Below are 20,982 nucleotides of genomic sequence, written 5' to 3' on the forward strand. Positions count from 1 at the left end.
GATAATGAGTGATGTGGAGCATCTTTTCATGTGTTTGTTAGCCATCTGTATGTCTTCTTTGGAGAAATGTCTGTTTAGTTCTTTGGCCCATTTTTTTATTGGGTCATTTATTTTTCTGGAATTGAGCTGTAGGAGTTCTTATATATTTTTGAGATTAATCCTTTGTCTGCTTCTTCATTTGCTATTATTTTCTCCCAATCTGAGGTCTGTCTTTTTACCTTACTTATAGTTTCCTTTGTAGTGCAAAAGCTTTTAAGTTTCATTAGGTCCCATTTGTTTATTTTTGCTTTTATTTCCAATATTCTGGGAGGTGGGTCATAGAGGATCCTGCTGTGATTTATGTCAGAGAGTGTTTTGCCTATGTTCTCCTCTAGGAGTTTTAAAGTTTCTGGTCTTACATTTAGATCTTTAATACATTTTGAGTTTATTTTTGTGTATGGTGTTAGAAAGTGTTCTAGTTTCCTTCTTTTACAAGTGGTTGACCAGTTTTCCCAGCACAACTTGTTAAAGAGGTTGTCTTTTTTCCATTGTATATTCTTGCCTCCTTTGTCGAAGATAAGGTGTCCATAGGTTCGTGGATTTATCTCTGGGCTTTCTATTCTGTTCCATTGATCTATATTTCTGTCTTTGTGCCAGTACCATACTGTCTTGATGACTGTGACTTTGTAGTATAGTCTGAAGTCAGGCAGGTTGATTCCTCCAGTTCCATTCTTCTTTCTCAAGATTACTTTGGCTATTCGAGGTTTTTTGTATTTCCATACAAATTGTGAAATTATTTGTTCTAGTTCTGTGAAACTCTTATCTAATTTCATTCTTTAAAGTCTTCCTTGGGCATTGGGATAAAACCCAATCCAAGAAAACAAACAAAAAATGTTTTGAGTTTGTAGTAACAGAACTATAGTAACTTGCCTCAAACACTGTGCTCACCCTTGTTGTTCTGTAAGTCTGTTGCTTTTCAGCAGAGTGATCAACTATTGTGTCTTAGATTAAAGCAGTGGAAACAAAGCCTAAAATCTGCCCTCCATTCCCAAACTCAGGCACAACTTTCAAAAATTTAATCAACCAGGAAGTTCTCAGTGTTTCAATCGGGGCTTTCAAACTTCAGATGACCTTAGGGTGTTTTTGTTGTTACTGCTTTTTTTTCTTTTTCCTCACCACTCTTTTCCATCTCCCTATGAACTCTCTTTCTTATTCTGTTTCCTAGTTCTGCCTTTGAGATAGTGACACCACTAAGAAGGGATCTCCTGCCCTCTATGTTCTAGTTAATTCTTTTCAAAAGAACAGGTTGATCTAGTTCTCTTCTCTTTGACTCTGGAAACTGCTCTATTCACATGTCTTTCTGATTGATTCCTGACAACAACCAGGTCCTGGTAGGTGACTGCGTTTGTACACAGAATTGAGAAGGAGCCCCAAACAGGAGTGGGTTGACTCAACTCTTTTCTGGTCATGTGAACAAATAAGCCGTCTGATATTAGGGAGAGCCTTTTATGTGTCTTACCTAGAGCTTTGATTGATACCTAAAGAGTTGGTGTGTTTCAGGAAAAAAACAAAAAATCAGTATAAGAGCAAGAACACATATGTCCCATTATTGCTTGCTTTGGGAGAAACTGCCTGTGATACCTGAACAGAAAATAAACACAAATTCAGGTGTTACCGGAAGGGGACTCCTTCCAGCGCCCTAGAGTGGGCTCTCCTCTAACACTCAGAAATGAACTGTCTGAGGAAACACACGTACTTACAAACCCAAGTACTTTATCGGGGAGGGGCATCTGGGCCGAGAGCAGCGGGGTAAGGGAACCTAAGAGAACTGCTCTCTGCCAAGTGGCTCACAGTCTAAGATTTTATGGTGGTGGTGTTAGCCTTCTGGGTTGTCTCTGGCCAATCATCTTGCTTGTGTTCATATTCGCGCTGACTCAGGGTCCTTCCTGGCGGCACGTGCATCTCTCAGCCAAGATGGATCCCGTGTGAGGGTTTCTGGGAGATTGGCAGGACTTATTATGGGCTGGCATCTCCTCCCTCCTCCTGGCCCCATCCAAATTCTCCTAGTTGGTTTTTGGCAGCAACACCACGTTCCTTATCAGAACTTCCTGCTGCGAGACAACTCATGTAAGAGGTTATTATCATGCCTGGCCAAGGCACGTGGTTTTGGTCAATGGCTGCCTAACAGCGTGGGCTTCCCTGGTGTCTTAGACAGTAAAGAATCTGCCTGCAATGCGGGAGACCTAGGTTCGATCCCTGGGTTGGGAAGATCCCCTGGAGAAGGGAATGGCAACCCACTCCAGTATTCTTGCCTGGAGAATTCCGTGGCAGAGGAGCCTGGTGGACTACTGTCCATGGGGTCGAAAAGAGTCGAACATGGCTGTGTGACTTGGCTGAAGAACAACAGCAAGGCTATTGGCAATATGTTCCTAAATGATTGAAGGGACAGAGTTAAGGTCAAAATAAGTTGGCCTAAATTCAGAGATAAGGTGATTTATCTTATCAGAGATTACGGTGACTAAGGTGTAACTTGGGACTTCCCAAGTGACTCACTAAGGAATCTGCCTGCAATGCAGGAGACTGGGGTTTGATCCCTGGGTTGGGGAGATCCCCTAAAGGAGGGCATGGCAACTCACTCCAGTATTCTTTCATCGAGAGTCCCATGGACAGAGGAGGCTGAGGGGCTGTAGTTCATAGGGTCGCAAAGAGATGTGACTGAAGCGACTTAGCACATGCACAAGGTGTGACTTAGCATGCACACAAGGTGACTAAGGAAGAATGCTTAGTTGTTTAAAGTGCCAGCTCTGAGTCAAAATGCCTGGGTTCAGTGTCAGCCTCCGTTATTGCTTGCTTTGGGTGAAATGCCTTCATTTCTTTTTTACCTGAGCTTCCTGATTGTTAAGACTGTGGTGAAAATGGTGCCAATTTCATAGAGACGTATGTAGGGCAATTTGGAACATTGACTTACATGTAGACGAGATCTTATAGGTAATAGGTAATATAGAAAACTGGATTGCTTGAGGTAGGGTGAATTGATGTCCTCTTTCTGAAAAGCTTCCTCTGAAGTAGAGATGAGAAATAAAACAAAGCTAAGACTTGGTCAGTGTGTGATTCCATTTCTGCCTTGATTTTGCTCATGAAGCAGCTTAATTTCTTCTATCCAGTTACCAGAGTTTAATAGCCCAGTTGAATGAAATGTCGATGGTGTAGAGGTAACTATCCTTTTTTCTTTTTAATGATTTTTTATTATTTAATTTTTCATTGGAGTATAATTGCTTTACCATGCTGTCTTAGTTTCTACTGTAAAACAACATGAATCAGCTATAAGTACATATGTATATATATAAGTATATATATATGTATATAAGTATATATGTATATATATCGTCTCCCTCTTGAGCCTTCCTCTCACTGTCCCCTCATCCCACCTTTCTAGGTCATTACAAATAAAAAACATAGGAGGTCTGGTTAAATTTGAATTTCAGACAAACAATAAGTTTTTCGTGAAACCAAGTCCCATAAAATATTTGGAACATGCTCATACTAAAAGAATTTTTTATTACTAAGGGAAAAATCAAACTTAGCTAAAGTGTTAGTATCTCAGTTGTGTCTAACTCTTTGAGCCCCATGGACAGAGGACCCTGGCCTGGCAGGCTCCTCTGTTCATCGGATTCTCCAGGCAAGACTACTAGAGTGGGTTGCCATTTCCTTCTCCAGGGGATCTTCCCAATCCAGGGATCAAACCCGAGTCTCCTGCATTGCAGGCAGGTTCTTTAAGGTCTGAGCCACTTGGGAAGCTTAAATAGGCCTCCTGCATTTTATCTGGCAACATTAATAGGTGCAGCTAGAGACTCTGGGCTGTTTTTCTGCAGCTTGATGAAGTCAGCATGTTTATTGCTGTTGCTCAGTTGTGTCCGACTCTTTGCAACCCCATGGACTGCAATACACCAGGCTTGTGCTTTGAGAGGCTGACTTAACACAGTCCTATCTCTTTCATTCTAAAACATATTTTGTTCTTGTTTCTGCCCACATCCAAAATTAAAAAAAAAAATTGTAGACATTTAAAATATTTTATAGTTATAAAGTGTGACAGACTCTGAGCTCTATTTTGATTTTTGGCAAATTGTAAGATTTAGGAGGAGACATTGATAAGTTTGCCCCAGGGAAATTGATGGTTTATACTCTGAATTTTATTAAATGTTTTTGTATAAATTAAAGGAAACTCATGTTTACATAATTTGTGGTCCTATTTGCATCATCAATGTGTTTAAGATGAGGATTTTGTACAGTCCTCCTGTTTAGAATCCTCCCACTTTCTGGACACAGTCATGGAAGATCACTTTATTTGCCTAAAAAGGAACTATTATCTCTTAGTGAAAAAGAAAGTCAACACCCCAGAGAGATGGCCTATTGAAAGAAAAACTGCTGAGTACCTGGGCATAGTAGTAGCATTCGTTATTCTACTGGCAATTCTTTGGAGAAATGCTTTAATTTGGGAGTGTCAGAGAAAAGTTAGGGAGTAGAAAGATGATCTTAGTTATGTACTTATGGAATTTCTTAACATTTTGCTGAGTCATCAGACATAGAGAACAGACTTATGAATACCAGGGGGAAGGAGAGGGTGGGATGGATTGGGAGACTAGCATAGAAACATATACATCACCATTTGTAAAATAGATCGCAAGTGGGAATTTGCTGAGTGACATGGGGAGCTCAAGCCAGGACTCTGTGACAACCTAGAGGGGTGGGATGGGGTGGGAGATGGAAGTGGGATTCAGGAGGGAGGGGACATATGTATACCTGTGCTGATCCATGTTGATGTGTGGCAGAGGCCAACACAATATTGTAAAGCAATTATTTCAACCACCCTGCCCCCCCCAAATATGTTTAAAAAAATGACATTAAAAGTTTGTCTTTATTCCAATAGTTGCACCTCAGAGATTAGGATATTTTTCAAAATATTTCTTCTCCCAGTGATGCCCTTGGAAGGCATGTGGGTCTCTATTGTTCGCACCTCTTTGTCTTACCTGGGGTTTTAAACCTTGGGTCAGCCCTGCTTCCAACAAGTGAAACTCTCTTCATCAAAACCTGTGTTTGCATCAGAAGATGATACCTCTGTGTAAGTTCAAGGGAATAAATTAGCTCCTTTTTTGTACTTGGACTTATTTCTGAAATCTAGCACAACACCCACAAGATGGAGAAAATAGACTGGTTGAGGGAGTGGGGCCGACAAAGGAGAACAGCTTGGTTACAAGGTCGACATCCTTGCTTGGGTGTGGTGTGCAACAAGACAACCTCTGAAACCCTCTGGCACAACCCTGGGCAAAGCAGGGAAGTTGGCTTTTTTTTTTTTTTTTCTTTTTTAATGGAACAAAACAAAGATAAAACAGGAGATTTGACAATTAAATTCTCTGAGCTTTTCTTAAGAGACAAAACAAAGCCATGAAAAGTCGTAATTAAAACATTTGCCCCCACCCCCCACCCCACTGCATTTTTTTTCCTTGACAAGGTCTTGGGTCACTGTATTTAGTAGCAGGCCAAAAAAATACTGTGTCACAGTCTGTGGTCAGTCTCAAGGGTCATCTTGTATTTTGATGAGACCGGAATGAAACAGGGAAAATGGATGCAGGGGGGGTCCATCCCCAGGTCCACCACTTTGTGCACACCTGTGGCACCAGAAGGCTTTCCCCAGTGGCTCAGTGCTAAAGGATCTGCCTGCCAGTACAGGAGACGCAAGAGGTGTGGGTTCCATCCCTGGGTCAGGAAGATCCCCTGGAGGAGGGAATGGCAGCCCGCTCCAGGATTCTTGCCTGGAGAATCTCATGGACAGAGAAGCCTGGTGGGCTACAGTCCATGGGGTGGCAAAGAGTCAGACATGACTGAGCAGGCACGTGGCACCAGAAAGGTAGCACTGGCTGTATTTTTCAGTTATGCAGGGCTTCCTGGAATGTCAGGGAATGTAATAGAGGTATCAAATTGGAGAAAAGTTGAGTTATTTAAAACTCAAATGTGGGCTTGTGGGGTAATTCTTATTCTCTTTCTCTCTCTCTTTTTTTCTTCTTATGTTGAGAAATTCAAGGCAAGAAACAGGAAAGCAAGGCTCTTAGGATGCTGAGCTTGCGTTTTGACCTCTCCTGTAAACGCTGCTCGAGGCTGGTCTTGTGCTGTAATAGCGTCCAGCCTGTTGGGGGAGGAGCGCTTCTTCTGAGCTCTGCCTCCTGATGTAGTCTTTCCTGTAGATAACAGCGTCACTAGCAGTGCCATCAGCCTGATTCTACCCCACCATGCAAGTTCTCTGGAGGGCGATGTGATGATGTCAGTGGGGACTTGAGATGGAGAAAACAGGCCTGGCCACTTCAGTGTCTTCCTTTCCTTCTTTTCCTTGGAAGCAGATCTCAGTCAGTACATCTGTCCTTGTCGATGTGATCAGTTTCACAGTCAAGGTTAAGATCTATGGTTACAGCCTGGGAGGGGAAGGCTGTATGTTTTGGGCACTTGGTATAAGGAAACCCACCTCCTTCCTATCTTCTCCAAGATCATCTTTGTTAGAATAAAGGTGTTATGTATGTGCTAAGTTGCTTCAGTCCTGCCCCACTCTTTGTGACCCTATGGACTGAAGCCCACCAGGCTCCTCTGTCCCTGGGATTCTCCAGGCAAAAATACTGGAGTGGGTTGCCATTCCCTCCTCCAGGGGATCTTCCTGACCCAGGAATCGAACCCACATCCCTTATGTCTCCTGCATTGGCAGGCAGGTTCTTTACCAACAGTGCCACCAGGGAGCCAAAAGGTTGTCTATTTTTTCTGCTTGCCTTACTATATTGTTTTCTTTCTTTCTCTTTTTTTAAGATTGTTTTAAAGATTTTCTTCCTTTTTTTTATGTGTGTGTGTGTGTGGACCGTTTTTAAAGACTATTGAATTTGTTATTTTTTTTTCCTTTTTTTTAAAAATTATTTGGAGGCTAATTACTTCACAACATTTCAGTGGGTTTTGTCATACATTGATATGAATCAACCATAGAGTTACACGTATTCCCCATCCCGATCCCCCCTCCCACCTTCCTCTCCACCCGAATTTGTTAAAATATTGTTTCTGTTTTTTATGTTTTGGTTTTTTGGCTTCAAGGCACATGGGATCTTAGCTCTGCAATCAGGGATCAAACCCTCACCCCCTGCATTGGAAGGCGAAGTCTTACCCACTGGACCACCAGGGAAGTCGCAACTTTATTTATCAATTGGTTCAGAACCCCTCTTAGGATGAGAGAGATCATTTATTAAGCTCCTTTGTGCCTCAACATGGTTGTTCAATCCAGTGACAAGGACCCAGAGAGCAGGCCAAGAGTGACGTGCAATTCAGAAGTTGGGTAACCAAGCATGCAACTTGGTGGTGTGTGTAGAAAGGCTACTAGGGCTGGGAGACTTTACCCTAGAGCTGGAGAGGAGGTGGAAAAGATAAAGACCTCCCTCTGAACCCAGTGATCAGAATGACACATAGACAATTCCTGAAAACAAATATTCTTTTAAAAGTTTATTTATTTATTTATTTAGCAGCACCAGGTATTAGTTGCATGTGGGCTCTTTAGTTGCAGCATGTGGGAGCTAGTTCCCTGATCAGAGACTGAACCCAGCCCCCTTGCATTGGGAGCTCAGAGTCTTAGCCCCTGGACCACCAGGGAGGTCCCTAATCACTCCCCTTTGTCATACACTTTGCATTAGACTGAACAGTAAAAATAGCTCACATTTGTGAGAAGGTATGCAATTAATTATTGACATGTATTTTCATTTAATCTTTAACTCCAGCCTATATGATAGGTGGTGCCTCCTGGGTGGTGCTAGTTGGTAAAGAACCTGCCTGCCAATGCAGGAGACGTAAGAGATGTGGGTTTGATTCCTGGGTCAGGAAGATCCCCTGGAGGAGGGCATGGCAACCCACTCCTGTATGCTTGCCTAGAGAATCCCAAGGACAGAGGAACCTGGCGGGCTATAGTCCATAGAGTTGCAAGAGTCAGATATGACTGAAGTGACTTAGCTTGCACACATGTACACACACACACAAGATAGGTGTTATTGTTGCTCATTTTACAGATGAGGAAATGCAATCAAAGAGGTTAGGAAACTCAAGCAAGATCACAAATAGCATCTATTTAATACCTGGTGAATGATAGAGCCAATACCTACAACAATTGGACGGGCTCTAGACTACTCAGGTACACCAGCCCTCATGGGAACTCCACATCTGTAATTTACATTTGACTACGCTGTTTTATCCAATTTTTTCCCAAGGGTTACGAAAGGTGGTTCACTTATAGATCGAAATTGTAATGCTTGCTAAGTCCTTATTATTTCTTCCTGAACACTCTTTGGCATCTTTTGTCAGTGCAGGAGCTAGAGAGCTCCCTGCAGAGAAATTACAAGAGAATTGAAATTCAAAGGGAAAAAGCAAACCAAGCCAGAGACATTGTGGGGCAGGACAAGAAAACTGAAATAGAAAAGCCATCAACCAGCAGCTTGAAATTTATGCATTATATGCAGAACCTGGAGACAGAGTTGGGAAAAACCCTGAAGAGAAGACGTATATCACAGAGTCCTATAGTGCAGTGAGAATCAGCCTGAGCTGCTTTTTGGAAAGAAAGAGACAACAATATTTTGTTTCATAATGTTTTATCAGAACAGCTTCAGAAACAGATTGAAAAATTTCTGGAGCAACAGCAGCATGAAAATAGGATACCAGTTTCTGCAGCATGTGTGTGCTTTGCAGTAAAGGATTCATGGAAAACACAGCTGTGTTTTAGATCCATGTGGCTAGAAAGCAAAACTTGAAGATTTTGCTGCTGGGAAATTGCATGCCATTTTACACATGTTGAGAAAAAGTAGGCAGTATGTGGTGTGCGTGCTGAGATCTGCTGAGAGGATGATATGATGAAGATGCAGCCTTGGAGGGTTAGTGCTACCAGTTTGAAGCTTGGCTAATTTTTTTAAAAGAGATGTGAAAGTGAAAGTCGCCCAGGTGTGTCCAACTCTTTGCGACCCTATGGGCTATACAGTCCATGGAATTCTCCAGGCCAGAATACTGGAGTGGGTAGCTGTTCCCTTCTCCAGGGGATCTTCCCAACCCAGAGATTGAACCCAGATCTCCCACACTGCAGGTGGATTCTTTACCAGCTGAGCCCCCAAGGAAGTCCCCCTGCCCCACCAAGAAAAAGATATGATTCACTCCTTTTAAGTAATTAGATTATCAAAATATTCTACAAGGCTATTTATTACTTTGATTTGAAATGTGTTCCTCTTAAGGAAGTACAGTTGCCCCTTGGGGCTCCTGGGTGTCACTAGGTTAAAGAACCCTGCTTGACTGTGCAAGAGATGTGAGAGGCTCGGGTCCAATCCCTGGGTCGGGACGATACCCTGGAGGAGGAAATGGCCACCCACTCCAGTACTCTTGCCTGGAGAATCCCATAGACAGAGGAGCCTGGCGGGCTACCGTCCATGGGATCCCAGAGGGTCGGACAGGACGAAAGTGACTTAGCACACACACTTGGTATCTGCAGGACAATTCTTCCCCTGCAGATACTAAAGTCCATGGATGCTCAAGTCTCTTATGTAAAATGACAGTTTTTGCATATAACCTATTCACAGCTCCCATGCTTTATTTCGCCCCCCCCCTTTTTATTTTACTGGAGTATAGGTGCTTTACAATGTCGTGCAGATTCTGCCACACAGCAAAGTGAATCAATCACGTGTATACATATATTCCCTCCTCCTTGGATTTCCTTACCACTTAGGTCACCAAAGATCATCAAGTAGGGTTCCCTGTGCTATACAGTCAGTTCTCATAGTTAACTATTTTGTACGTTGTTGTTGTTCAGTCCCTAAGTTGTGTCTGAATCTTTGGGACCCCATGGACTGCAGCATACCAGACTTCTGTGTCCTTCGCTATCTCCTGGAGTTTAATTTTATACCTAGTAGTGTATATATGAAACCTGGCTGATTTTGATTGTTAACTACTTGATATTTGGAAAATCTTTGAGAGAAATTTGCTTGGGACATGGTCAGAAATTGTTAGAGATTTGGGAAGGTGACCAGAAAGATCACAAAGTCCATCTTTGCTATAAACTTTATGAAAAGAAAGCAAAAATGCAGGGAAAGCTAACTCAAAAGCCAGATATCTGCTTGGAGGATGCATGCAGATTCGTTGTCATTCAAAGACATGAGCTAGATTTCATCTTTGCCATAGGAAGTTTCGTTATAACTAGAGTAGATATTGCAAATGTCTTTAAACAAAACTAGAATTGAGGATATCACAAAGAAGCTAACAGACACTTCCTAAAAGGCACATGTGGGAATAAACCCAAAACTAACTTTCCAGTCTCTGGAAATAATCTTTGATGGAGGTGGTGTCAGTAATGATGGCCTCACTGCTCAGCAGTAGAATGAAGTTAACCTCAGCATCAGGGAAATTACAGCCAAGTTTAACCACTCAATCCTAAAGGAAATCAGTCCTGAATACTCACTGGAAGGACTGATGTTGTAGCTCCAATACTTTGGCCACCTGATGAGAAGAGCTGACTCATTGGAAAAGACCCTGATGCTGGGGAAGATTGAAGACAAAAGGAGAAGAGGATGGCAGAGGATGAGATGGTTGGATAGCATCACTGATTCAATGGACATAAATTTAGGCAAACTCCAGGAGATAGTAGAGGACAGAGGAGCCTGGTGTGCTGCAGTTCATGGGGTCACAAAGAGTCAGAAATGACTGAGCAACTGAACAAAAAAAACATTGCCTGTGAAACTAAGCCATGCTGGGAACCAGCTGAAGAAGTGTCTATAGCTGGTGGTTTGGCAAGGTTTTTTCTGAAAGGTGGGAAAGAAGAATTTAAATTTGAATGTTGTCAGGTTAGTGTGTTGAGAAATAAAGATTTAGAAATGAGTGCTGTTTTTACAGGAATCAGGTGAAAGGATATATTCAACACATTGCAAATAAATCACCTGCATTGATGAGTCACAAGTAATACCTTACAGAACCTCAGGAGCAGCTGAAGCCAGGCCAGAGTCCAGATCAGATGCTCAAAAGAGTGAGGTCATTTTTTGGCCGTGGTCTAGGACTTCTCACCTTGCCCTTTAAATAAATATTGGCTTTGCTGAAAGGTCCAACTAGACAGATCCTAACATGAGGGATCTCACCTGTGTGAAAAAGTCACAGAGAAAGTCACTTGAGGTCTTCTTATGGAGACAACTGCTAAGCAAGGGGCTGGAAAACAGCAAACGATGCTTAGAGATGAGCCAGGGACTTGGGATGCCCTAGAGATTGAGCAGGGCATAAAGAAGATCAGAGGAAAACAGACAGATCGGAGGAAGTTTGGGGGCTAATGTAAGCACTGAACAAAGAGCAGCCTTTTCAACCTCAGTTTCTCCTTCCCTACTGGTATTGAGAAAATTCATTTGGATAAATAAGTTCATCTTCTTATATGCAAATATCTTAATGGCTGGTGTATTGGTTTGTGTCCCTTAAAAACAGATCCTAACAAAAATTTGAGTGCAAGTAGTTTACTTGAAAGATATAAAGTATATACTATAAGGAAAGTGGAGGAGTGAGACAGAGGAGGTAAATCAACCAGTAAGGGGTGCATCATGATATGCCTTAGCTCTCTAGCTTGAGGAGGGTAGAGCTGGGGTATTTATACCACTGATTTCCAGCACTGAAGGCTGCTCCAAGCTGGTGTTAATTCTCTAGCACTTCTGGCCTGATTCATGCACAACGCAGCCTTCCACAGTTCTGGACACAGCCCCAGGTACAGAAAAGCTATGTGAGGAACCAGGGATGTGGACACTGGCAGCATCTAGTTTCAATGGATTAAACTTATTAGTCATCCTCAATAGAGTGTGAATTACTTGAATCCAAGTCCTCTATTTTTTTTTCCCCCCTAGATGTTAGCCTGAAAATTTTGATGGGCTTGTGCGGAAAGTGGATAATTTATGGGTTGACAGCCAGGACAGGCGGCCAGAGTTTGAGTTACCTCTTGGCCTGTGATTCAGTGCCTTATTCCCAGTAGCTATCCAATAGCTGGTAGTTGCATTGTACTGAAAGGGAGGGAGGGAAGATCATTCAAAGACACACTTCAACAGTTCGATGATTTTTTCGAGTCTACAAGCTACTCTAGATTCTTCACTAAGATACATACACTTGGAATTTTATAATTGGCAGCATTTGGAAAACAGGATGTTTGATAAATATTGAATAATAACAATGAGATAATATGTGTATTTCCTACCATCTGGGAATTTTCACACTAGCCTTCAGTTTTTCATGTTCTTATTCATCCTCTTCTATTTAATTATACTCATTGTACCAACATAAATAATTCCTTTCACTGAAGGAGGTTATTAAATCTTCTCATTCTTTATTTTTAACCTTCAAATAAGAATTATATGATTTCATATTCTTGGAGTGATTCCCTTTCTTTTTATTTTTACTTTTGAAACATTTTCATGTTTCATGTCAATTACTTTGAGGAATTAATGTTACTGTTTTGATTCCTTGTTAGCAAGTAGTAGACATAATCATGGTAAATGACGATTAATTTTTTAAATAATCAATAGCTTCATTCTTTAGTCCCTGTACTGTGCACAATACAGTTGTCTTGGAATTTATGATGATACTCAATTTTTTAAGTTCTTCAGGTTCTCAATCAATTGTGAACCCTTTGAAGTCTAATTGTTTAATTTTTAAAAAAATTCTTTGTCAGTGAAATCCATCATGGGTCTTAAAGACATGTGTTTTTATTTATTTGTTTCCCAATTATTTTTATTAGTTGGAGGCTAATTACTTTACAATATTGTAGTGGTTTTTGCCATACATTGACATGAATCAGCCATGGATTTACATGTGTTCCCCATCCTGAACTCCCCTCCCACCTCCCTCCCCATCCCATCCCTCTGGGTCATCCCAGTGCACCAGCCCCGAGCACTAAGACATGTGTTTTTAAAGTGTGCACAACAGATTAGGAAAAACCTTCAACTAACACTCCTCCTATTTTATGGCTGGACGTAAAATCAGACATAATTGCGTAACTGACTAGCTGTCATTACCTGGCAGGTCATGTGAGTGTGTTCAGTCGTTCAGTCATGTTCTGACTCTTGGCAACCTCATGGACTGTAGCCCGCTGGTTTGGCCATGGGATTTTCCCAGCAAGAATACTGGAGTGGGATGCCATTTTGTCCTCCAGGGGTTCTTCCTGACCCAGGGATTGAACCCACATCTCCTGCATTGGCAGGCTGGTTCTTTACCTGAGTCACCTGGGAAGGCTGCCTGGCATACCACTTGGCAATAAATTCAAAGGACTCTCTGAGACTTTGGTCGTGGTGATGGTGGTGCTGACAGGGATGTTAGGAAGGACTGGGGAATGGGGCAGAGAGGACATGAAGGTGAACATTGGGCAGAAATTGTGAGGAACAAGCTAAAGTCAGTGAATGATGTTTTACTGCATGAGCAGTAGTTTGCTGAGGGTCCTGGGGAAATTTAGAAAAAAGTGGCGATGGAGGAGGTTCATAGACATGTGAGCTATATTAGAAGTCCCACAACATTTGAAGCTTGCTTCCATCTCAGGACCTGTGTCCTGGCTAAGAAAGCATCACATCTAAGACCCAGAGACACAGGGCCTGTGTAATACAGTACAAAGGCTGGGCCAGATTCAAAGAGAGTCACTCTGCCTTTCCTTCTGGGTTAGGAAGCACCAAATAACAACCAGCAGAGCCTGTGCAAGTGAAAGTGCCAGTCACTCAATCATGTCTGACTCTGTGCGACCCCATGGACTGTAGCCCGCCAGGCTCCTCTGTCCATGGGATTCTCCCCACAAGAACGCTGGAGTGGGTAGCCATTCCCTTCTCCAGAAGATCTTCCCAACCCAGGAATCAAACCCAGGTCTCCTGCATTGCAGGAAGATTCTTTATCATCTGAGCCACCAGGGAAGCCCTATATAACCTGAGGAGTTGTCTACCTGTCTGTAGGTATTTGAGTGCATCACCTCTGCTTCTCTTCACTTGAGCAGTCTGGCTGAGGATTTTAGTGCAGTTTTCTCAGTCTGCTCCACAGCTTTCTTGTCTATAGATTTCAGTTCAGTTCAATTCAGTCGCTCAGTCATGTCCGACTCTTTTCAACCCCATGGACCACAGCACGCCAGGTCTCCTTGTTTATCACCAACTCCCGGAGTTTACTCAAACTCATGTCCATCAAGTTGGTGGTGCCATCCAGCCAATAGATTTGATGACCCATAAGATCTTTATCTGCTTGTCTCTTCCTCGCCATTTCAATCTCAGCTCAGATGTCATCTCTTTATGCAGTCCTTTCCCAACCCACTTATGGGTCCACTTCTCCCTGACACAAATACCCCATCACTTTCTATCTCATTGTTCTATTTTGTTTTCTTCATTATAATTATTGTATGAAGTTACATCATTATTTATTCATTTTTATGTTTATTATCTCTCTCTCTTCATTGGAGTATAAGCTCCATACAGGTAGAGATTCTGTTTTGTTCACAACTGAATGCATGGTAGATAGGTGCATGTGCTTGCTACGTAGAAAGCAGTCTGTAAGAATTCACCGAGTGAATAAATCCTCATAAAACCAAGAAGTGCCATGGGACCCAACAATACCCTAATATAAAATAAAAATGAACAACAACAACAGCAAAAGAATGCTATGGGGAAAAGAGATGGTTTCTCAAGTTCTTCTAGGAGTTCATTTTGATTTACAAAATTCCCTCTTCATTCTACTCCAAGAGTGAGGCATTTTACTAGACATGGTTTTAGGTCTTGTCTATAATGTGTGGCATTTATAAAAACCTCTCCTTTTCTGATCGTCTCAGAATTTCTTGAACCAAGGCTAGTATGCTGCTTTTGAAACTTAAAACCCATTCACATTTTATTTACCAGGGGGAACTTAATTTCCTATTTACTTTACAAAATGTTACAGACAAAATAGATATGGGAGAGTGGCAGAGATGAACTAACATCCCCAACCAGACCGATAAAGTGAAGGTAAGGAAGGGTGGTTTAGACTCACGTGTTTACAGAGGACAGGTAGACAACTCAAAGGAGGAACCTGGGTACCAGGATGAGGGGCTTTTGCATTTTCCCAGCCACAACCCTATGGGCTGGAGGCCTGTGTTCCCACATTTCCTTAAGCAAAGGCAGTTATCTCAATTCTTCTGGAATTTTTACCTCAATTTTAAATGTGGAATATAAAATAAAAAAATACCATGCAGGACAAATAAAACCTAAGAATCCTAGATAGCCAGTACACTCTCAGTTGCTGTTATTGTTTAGTTGCTCAGTTGTATTTGACTCTTTTGGGACCCTGTGGACTAGAGCGCACCAGGCTTCTCTGTCCATGGTACTTTCTGGGCAAGAATACTGGAGTGGGTTACCACTTCCTTTTCCAGGGGATTTTTCCTGACCCAAAGGATCAAACCTGAGTCTTCTGCTTGGCAGGTGGATTCTTTACTACTGAGCCACACGCTCCCAGGCTAGGAGCTAAAAGAAAGCCTTTCGGCCAATTTCTAGAATTGTAGTGACTGTTTTAAGAAAAATAATTCTTTTTAGCTAATGGGAGATATGGGAAAGAATTCTGGAGTGTTCCTATTTGTGTATATAATACACAATCACTTAGTTTTATAATATAAAGCTTCTAAAATTTTAAGCAGTGTCTCTCAAAAGATCTACAGTTAAGGACTGATTTTTTAAAAAAATGTCCTATCTGTCATAGTCTGACATTTTGTAACATACAATATAAATGAATTACTTGATAGACAATCCTGTGCTTGGATGTCATGGTAATTTCAAACTCCTATAAGAGTTTCAAAAGATATATTCTCAATTTCTTTACTTGTCTCCTTACAGGTCAGTAAGTAGCAGTTGGCAGATTAGGATAACAATTTGGGTAGTAACTAGCATGCTTGAAGGCAAGAACATCACAGATATTCTTCCCCATGTTTTACAGTTTCTTGTACCTCTGTCTTATCTTTGGATTCTGAGCTCCTTAATGGCAGACTTTCTGTGTTTTTTAATTTCATTTCTGAGCATAACTCGATGCCTGGCATGTAGTAAGTGCTCAGTGAATGTGTGCTGAGTGAATAAATTTACTAAGATAGGTGAGGACCTTAACAAGAAAATTGTGCATTTTGTAGATAATAAATCTTGTATCTTCAGTTTCTCATACTTTTCTGCAATAGAATTTGATACAATCAACATTCTCAGACTTGATGTGCCCACTTGTGCCCACGGAAAGAAGCCCTTCTAGGGTCTCGTTTTCTGTTTACCTTTATTTACTTATTCGTTTATTTAGCTGCACCACTCAGCATACGGGACCTTAGTTCCCTAACAAGATTTCGAACTTGCATCCCTTTTCTAAAGAACTAAAATGCCTCCTGGACCATGTAAGTTCCTTGAGACTGCCTTATTTCAATGAAAATTTCGAGCTGCTTAATTTATTGCATACCAAGCTTCTTTGACTGAGGCTGAAGCTGAAACTCCAATACTTTGGCCACCTGATGCGAACAACTGACTTATTTGAAAAGACCCTGATGCTGGGAAAGATTGAAGGCGGGAGGAGAAGGGGACGACAGAGAATGAGATGGCTGGTTGGCATCAGCCACTCAACAGAACATGAGTTTGTGCAAGCTCTGGGAGATGGCGAGGGACAGGGAGACCTAGTGTGCTGCAGTCCATGGGGTTGCAAAGAGTCAGACATGACTGAGCAACTGAACTGAAGCTTCTTCTCTGAGAACTGGGAATTTATCTATAATCGGACCCTTTCTATAATGTGACTTCCACTGTATGCCAAGTCAGTTTGTAAATATGTGATGCTCTGCTCAGATGCCATGGGGCCTAACTGTTCAAATACATCTCTAAAACACATGTTAGTTGTAAATGGAGAAATAGCTTTTAGAAACAGGAACAGAGAGAAAGAGTCTACTCCTCTCATTTCTTCTGTTTCCAAGATGGAGCTTTCTCCACCTTCTCTGTCCCCGTGCTCCTCCCGTTGCCTGCATTTCATCCAGATAACCACAGGCTCCAAATGCTTCAAGGAGGAGCTTCCCTCAATTCCCTTGGATAATTGTCTGGCATGCACTGGTTTAGGGGATGTTGTAAAAGCTAAAGGCAAGAGAAGGAAGGCAGGGATGACATGCGGAGATTTAATTGCTGCTTCCTTGAATAAAGACACTTCGTTTGGGCTGGAAGCCCTTGCTGTAGGATTTTGGCTCCCATAGGCTGCTGCTGGCTGTGATAACGACCGAGGTCCTTTGAACCAGCCTCTCCAGGGATCAGTCCACAGCTGGGAAGTGACTTCCTGATTTTGTGAAATGATTGATCATAACAGTCAATGTTTCTTAATGACCTTGTCAATATGTACCTCTTTTGACTGAAAAATTAATAAGAGATATAAACTTTTTGTTTGTTCACGCCTCTGGGGAAGATGATGAATATCTTCAAGTCATCTGAAGTGAGTGGAATAGAGGTTCACGTACTTAGCAAAATCAGCAATAAATAGATCCCAACTGAGCTTCTTTATACATTTGTGTTTGCCCTTAAATAGTTCTCTTCATGGCCTCAAATAGGATTTTAATGATAGAATCGCAGAAACACCAGCTGGTGAAATTGACAGAAATCTGCCTTCCCTTCTTTGGAAGACTGAAGATGCCAACACATGTTCTTGCAATATTATTTGGTCTGCTTTTGAAGTCAGGACTTAATCTGGAAACAGAACACAGACACATCTTAATGCATCCATTGACATATCTCCTCTGACTCTGATCCTCCTGGCTCTTTTCTAAGGACCCTTGTGATTACATCAGACCCACTCTTGATGACTTCTACTCTTGATGCCCACTTCTTGATACCCTTCCCACTTCAAGACCCTTAATCACACCCACAAGTCCCTTTTGCCAGGTAGCATAACCTGGATGTGGACATCTTCGGGGACACCATTATTCAGCCTGTTACAGTCCGTTGTTGTGAAAACCAGGGCAGTAGGGAAGAAGTGTGTGCTTAACTCGCCTCTGGGCCTTTCTGTCTGGCTGAGTCACTGCCTCCATCAAGCTTGATCTGCTAGTGACCTCCGCTCCTATCTGACACCAGAATACTGAATGCTTCCGCCTGGCTTCACTGTCTGTGCTCCAAAGCTGTAATGGCCACTTTCAGGGTCATAACTGAGATTGACCTGCCTGGAGTCACTGTGCCTTCTACTGTATGACAACAGCCGTACGGCCCAGTGCTTTAGAAGTTTATATGAATTATTTAAATTTTTCAAATGACACCCCCCCAAATAGATATTGACATTTCTGTTTTACAAAACAAGAACTGAAGCTCAAAAAAGGTAAGTTATTTGCTCAAAAAATATAGCCGGAAAGGGGTAGATCTGGTATTTAAAACTAGTTCTTTGATTTCAAACCCATGTGTTTTCTTTTATTTTTTCTTTTTCTTACTGCTTTCCCACCTTTCATCAGAGGGAATCCTCAGGCTCCATCCCAGCATCACCAGTGGGCTCTTTCCTGTTCCTTATTCATTATCACTCTGTGTTCTGTGTGGCTGAAGACCCTTCTAGTCTCAAACCAATGACTGAGAGCAGTAGTGAATCACACAACGTGCTTGGCCTCTTACACTTTATTCCTCCATTTCTGTTGCAACATAGCTTAAGAGAGAGCTTCTCCCAAAGCAGCTCGAGCCTGCGACTGGATGAGACAATGCAATGCCTTCTGGGAAACCTCCAGGAAGCCCACCCCACTGTCCCTGGGAAATACGATGGCCATTTCTTCCCAGGCAATGAGCAACTCCAGTTCCAGGGTAACTGAGATGATCATCACAGGCAAGGCACACTGGAATCTAATGGAAAGAACAAGGACAGTTTCTCATGAAGTTATGACTAAATATAGAGAAATAGTCCAACCACTCACTGGGGCTTTATCATGTAAATATCCCATTTTATGCACACAGCCTAACACAGTACCTGAAACAAAAGGATAGTACTTAGTATATTTGATAAATTCAGCCCCAGTACTCACTTATGTCAAAACTGACACTGGTCACCATTTCATGCCTCAGTACTAAAAGTATAGACTGGACTGCCTTGTGCTTTTAGCAGAATTGCTTTCAAATGTATTGCCATCATTACTAGTATTTGCATATACTAAGAAGTTGGTGTGTGCAATGTATTAGAGAGGCACCCAAAATACCTACAGGTGATTCTATACCACAATTTACATCAGATGCAATAAAAGTCTCTCATTGGTTGTATTCTTAGTAAGACCACATTTGAGACTGTTAGCTTTAATATATGTTCTATCTTGGAAGCAATAATACTATACAAGCCTGTATCCAGCAGTGATGAGGAGATTCCTTCTATGATTGCTGCAGCTAAGTCATTGCAGACTTGTCCAACTCTGTGCAAACCCATGGACTATAGTCTGACAGGCTTCTCTGTCCATAGGATTCTCCAGGCAAGAATACTGGAGTGGGTTTCTATGCCCTTCTCCAGGGGATCTTCCTGACCCAGGGATCGAACCTGCATCTCTTACATCTCCTGCATTAGCATGTGGGTTCTTTACCACTAGTGCCACCTGGGAAGCCCCTCTATGATTGAGTTAGCTTAAAAAATAATTATCAAAAATTTCAGGTTGCTAAGAGTAGATGACCAGGCAAATTTGCATTCACATGGGTCAATGGCATAACCTCTGTCTGAGTTCTAATATTCACTAATGATGTGATATTTGAGAACATTAGCCTGGGTTTGTGGTTAATGTGTTTAGTTTCCTCAAAGGCTCAAATAGTTGAGAAGACCTAACTAAAATGAGGAAGTAGTGTTAGCTTTCTTTGACCCATATGTTTGATATTTTATGTATTTGATTTATTTTGTGTTTTGAAAGTTGTGCAACATTTTAAAAATGTATTCTTATCATATTTGTACATTTAAAGAGTTAACTATGAAAGATTTAAGATGAAAAGTAGTTTTTTCCCCTCCTTCCTCAGATATGTCCTCTTTAAATATTTTTAACTTACACTTCAGAATTTCCCTCCATGTCTATAAATAATATGCTTGGATTACTCTTTTTTTCTTTAAATCAATTACTGATATTTTCTATTGAATTGTTACTTTGGAAGATGAAGAATTAGCTAGTTTTCTTTCCACTGTGTTGCTCTTACAGGCACACTTACCTGTCCCCACTCTATTGTCTCAGAATAGCAAGATTATAGTTTTGGTTAGATTTTATTATTGTGCATGCTAAGTCACTTCAGTTGTATCCAACTCTTTGCAACTCCATGGACTGTAGCCTGCCAGGCTCCTCTGTCTATGGGATTCTCCAGGGAAGAATGCTGGAGTGGAATGCCGTGCCCTCCTCCAGAGGATCTTCTCTGACCCAGGGATCGACCCCATGTCTCCTATGTCTCCCGCACTGACAGATGGACTCTTTACTGCTAGCACCACCTGGGCAGTCCTATATTCATTTGGAACTGAGTCAATTAGGAGGGTATGGTTGTATTTCCTTTCATGCATTGCCTTTTGTTTTCTCTGGAGTTAACAATTACCTATGTTTACTTATTAGCCTAATTTTCTATTTATGTAACATTAATCCCAAACTTTCTAACAGTTGTGTAAATCTGTCCTCATACCTGCATTCTCTTTTTATAGACCTCAGCGTCTGATCTGCGCTTTACTGGACTGCTTGTTCTCTGCACCAGGGGCACAGGTGTGTTATCGTGGAAATCTTTTGTCATTATCATCCCGAGTATTCCCAGTATTCTCTTTGCTTGTCTTCTGTTGAATCTTCTGTTTCCTGTAAACCTTAACTTTTTATTTGTTTTTTAGAATGTATTTTAAGGACATATTTGGATGTAGTTTAAGGACTTAAATGTAGCTTAAGGATTTATTTGGATGGAACACACATTTCGATAGTTTCCTGGGAATGGATGTATGAAGAAAACTTTTCTGGGGTTTCACATTTCTATAAAAGTCTCT

The sequence above is a fragment of the Cervus elaphus genome, chromosome 30, assembly GCF_910594005.1.
Source record: "Cervus elaphus chromosome 30, mCerEla1.1, whole genome shotgun sequence".
NCBI classification, from domain to species: domain Eukaryota; kingdom Metazoa; phylum Chordata; class Mammalia; order Artiodactyla; family Cervidae; genus Cervus; species Cervus elaphus.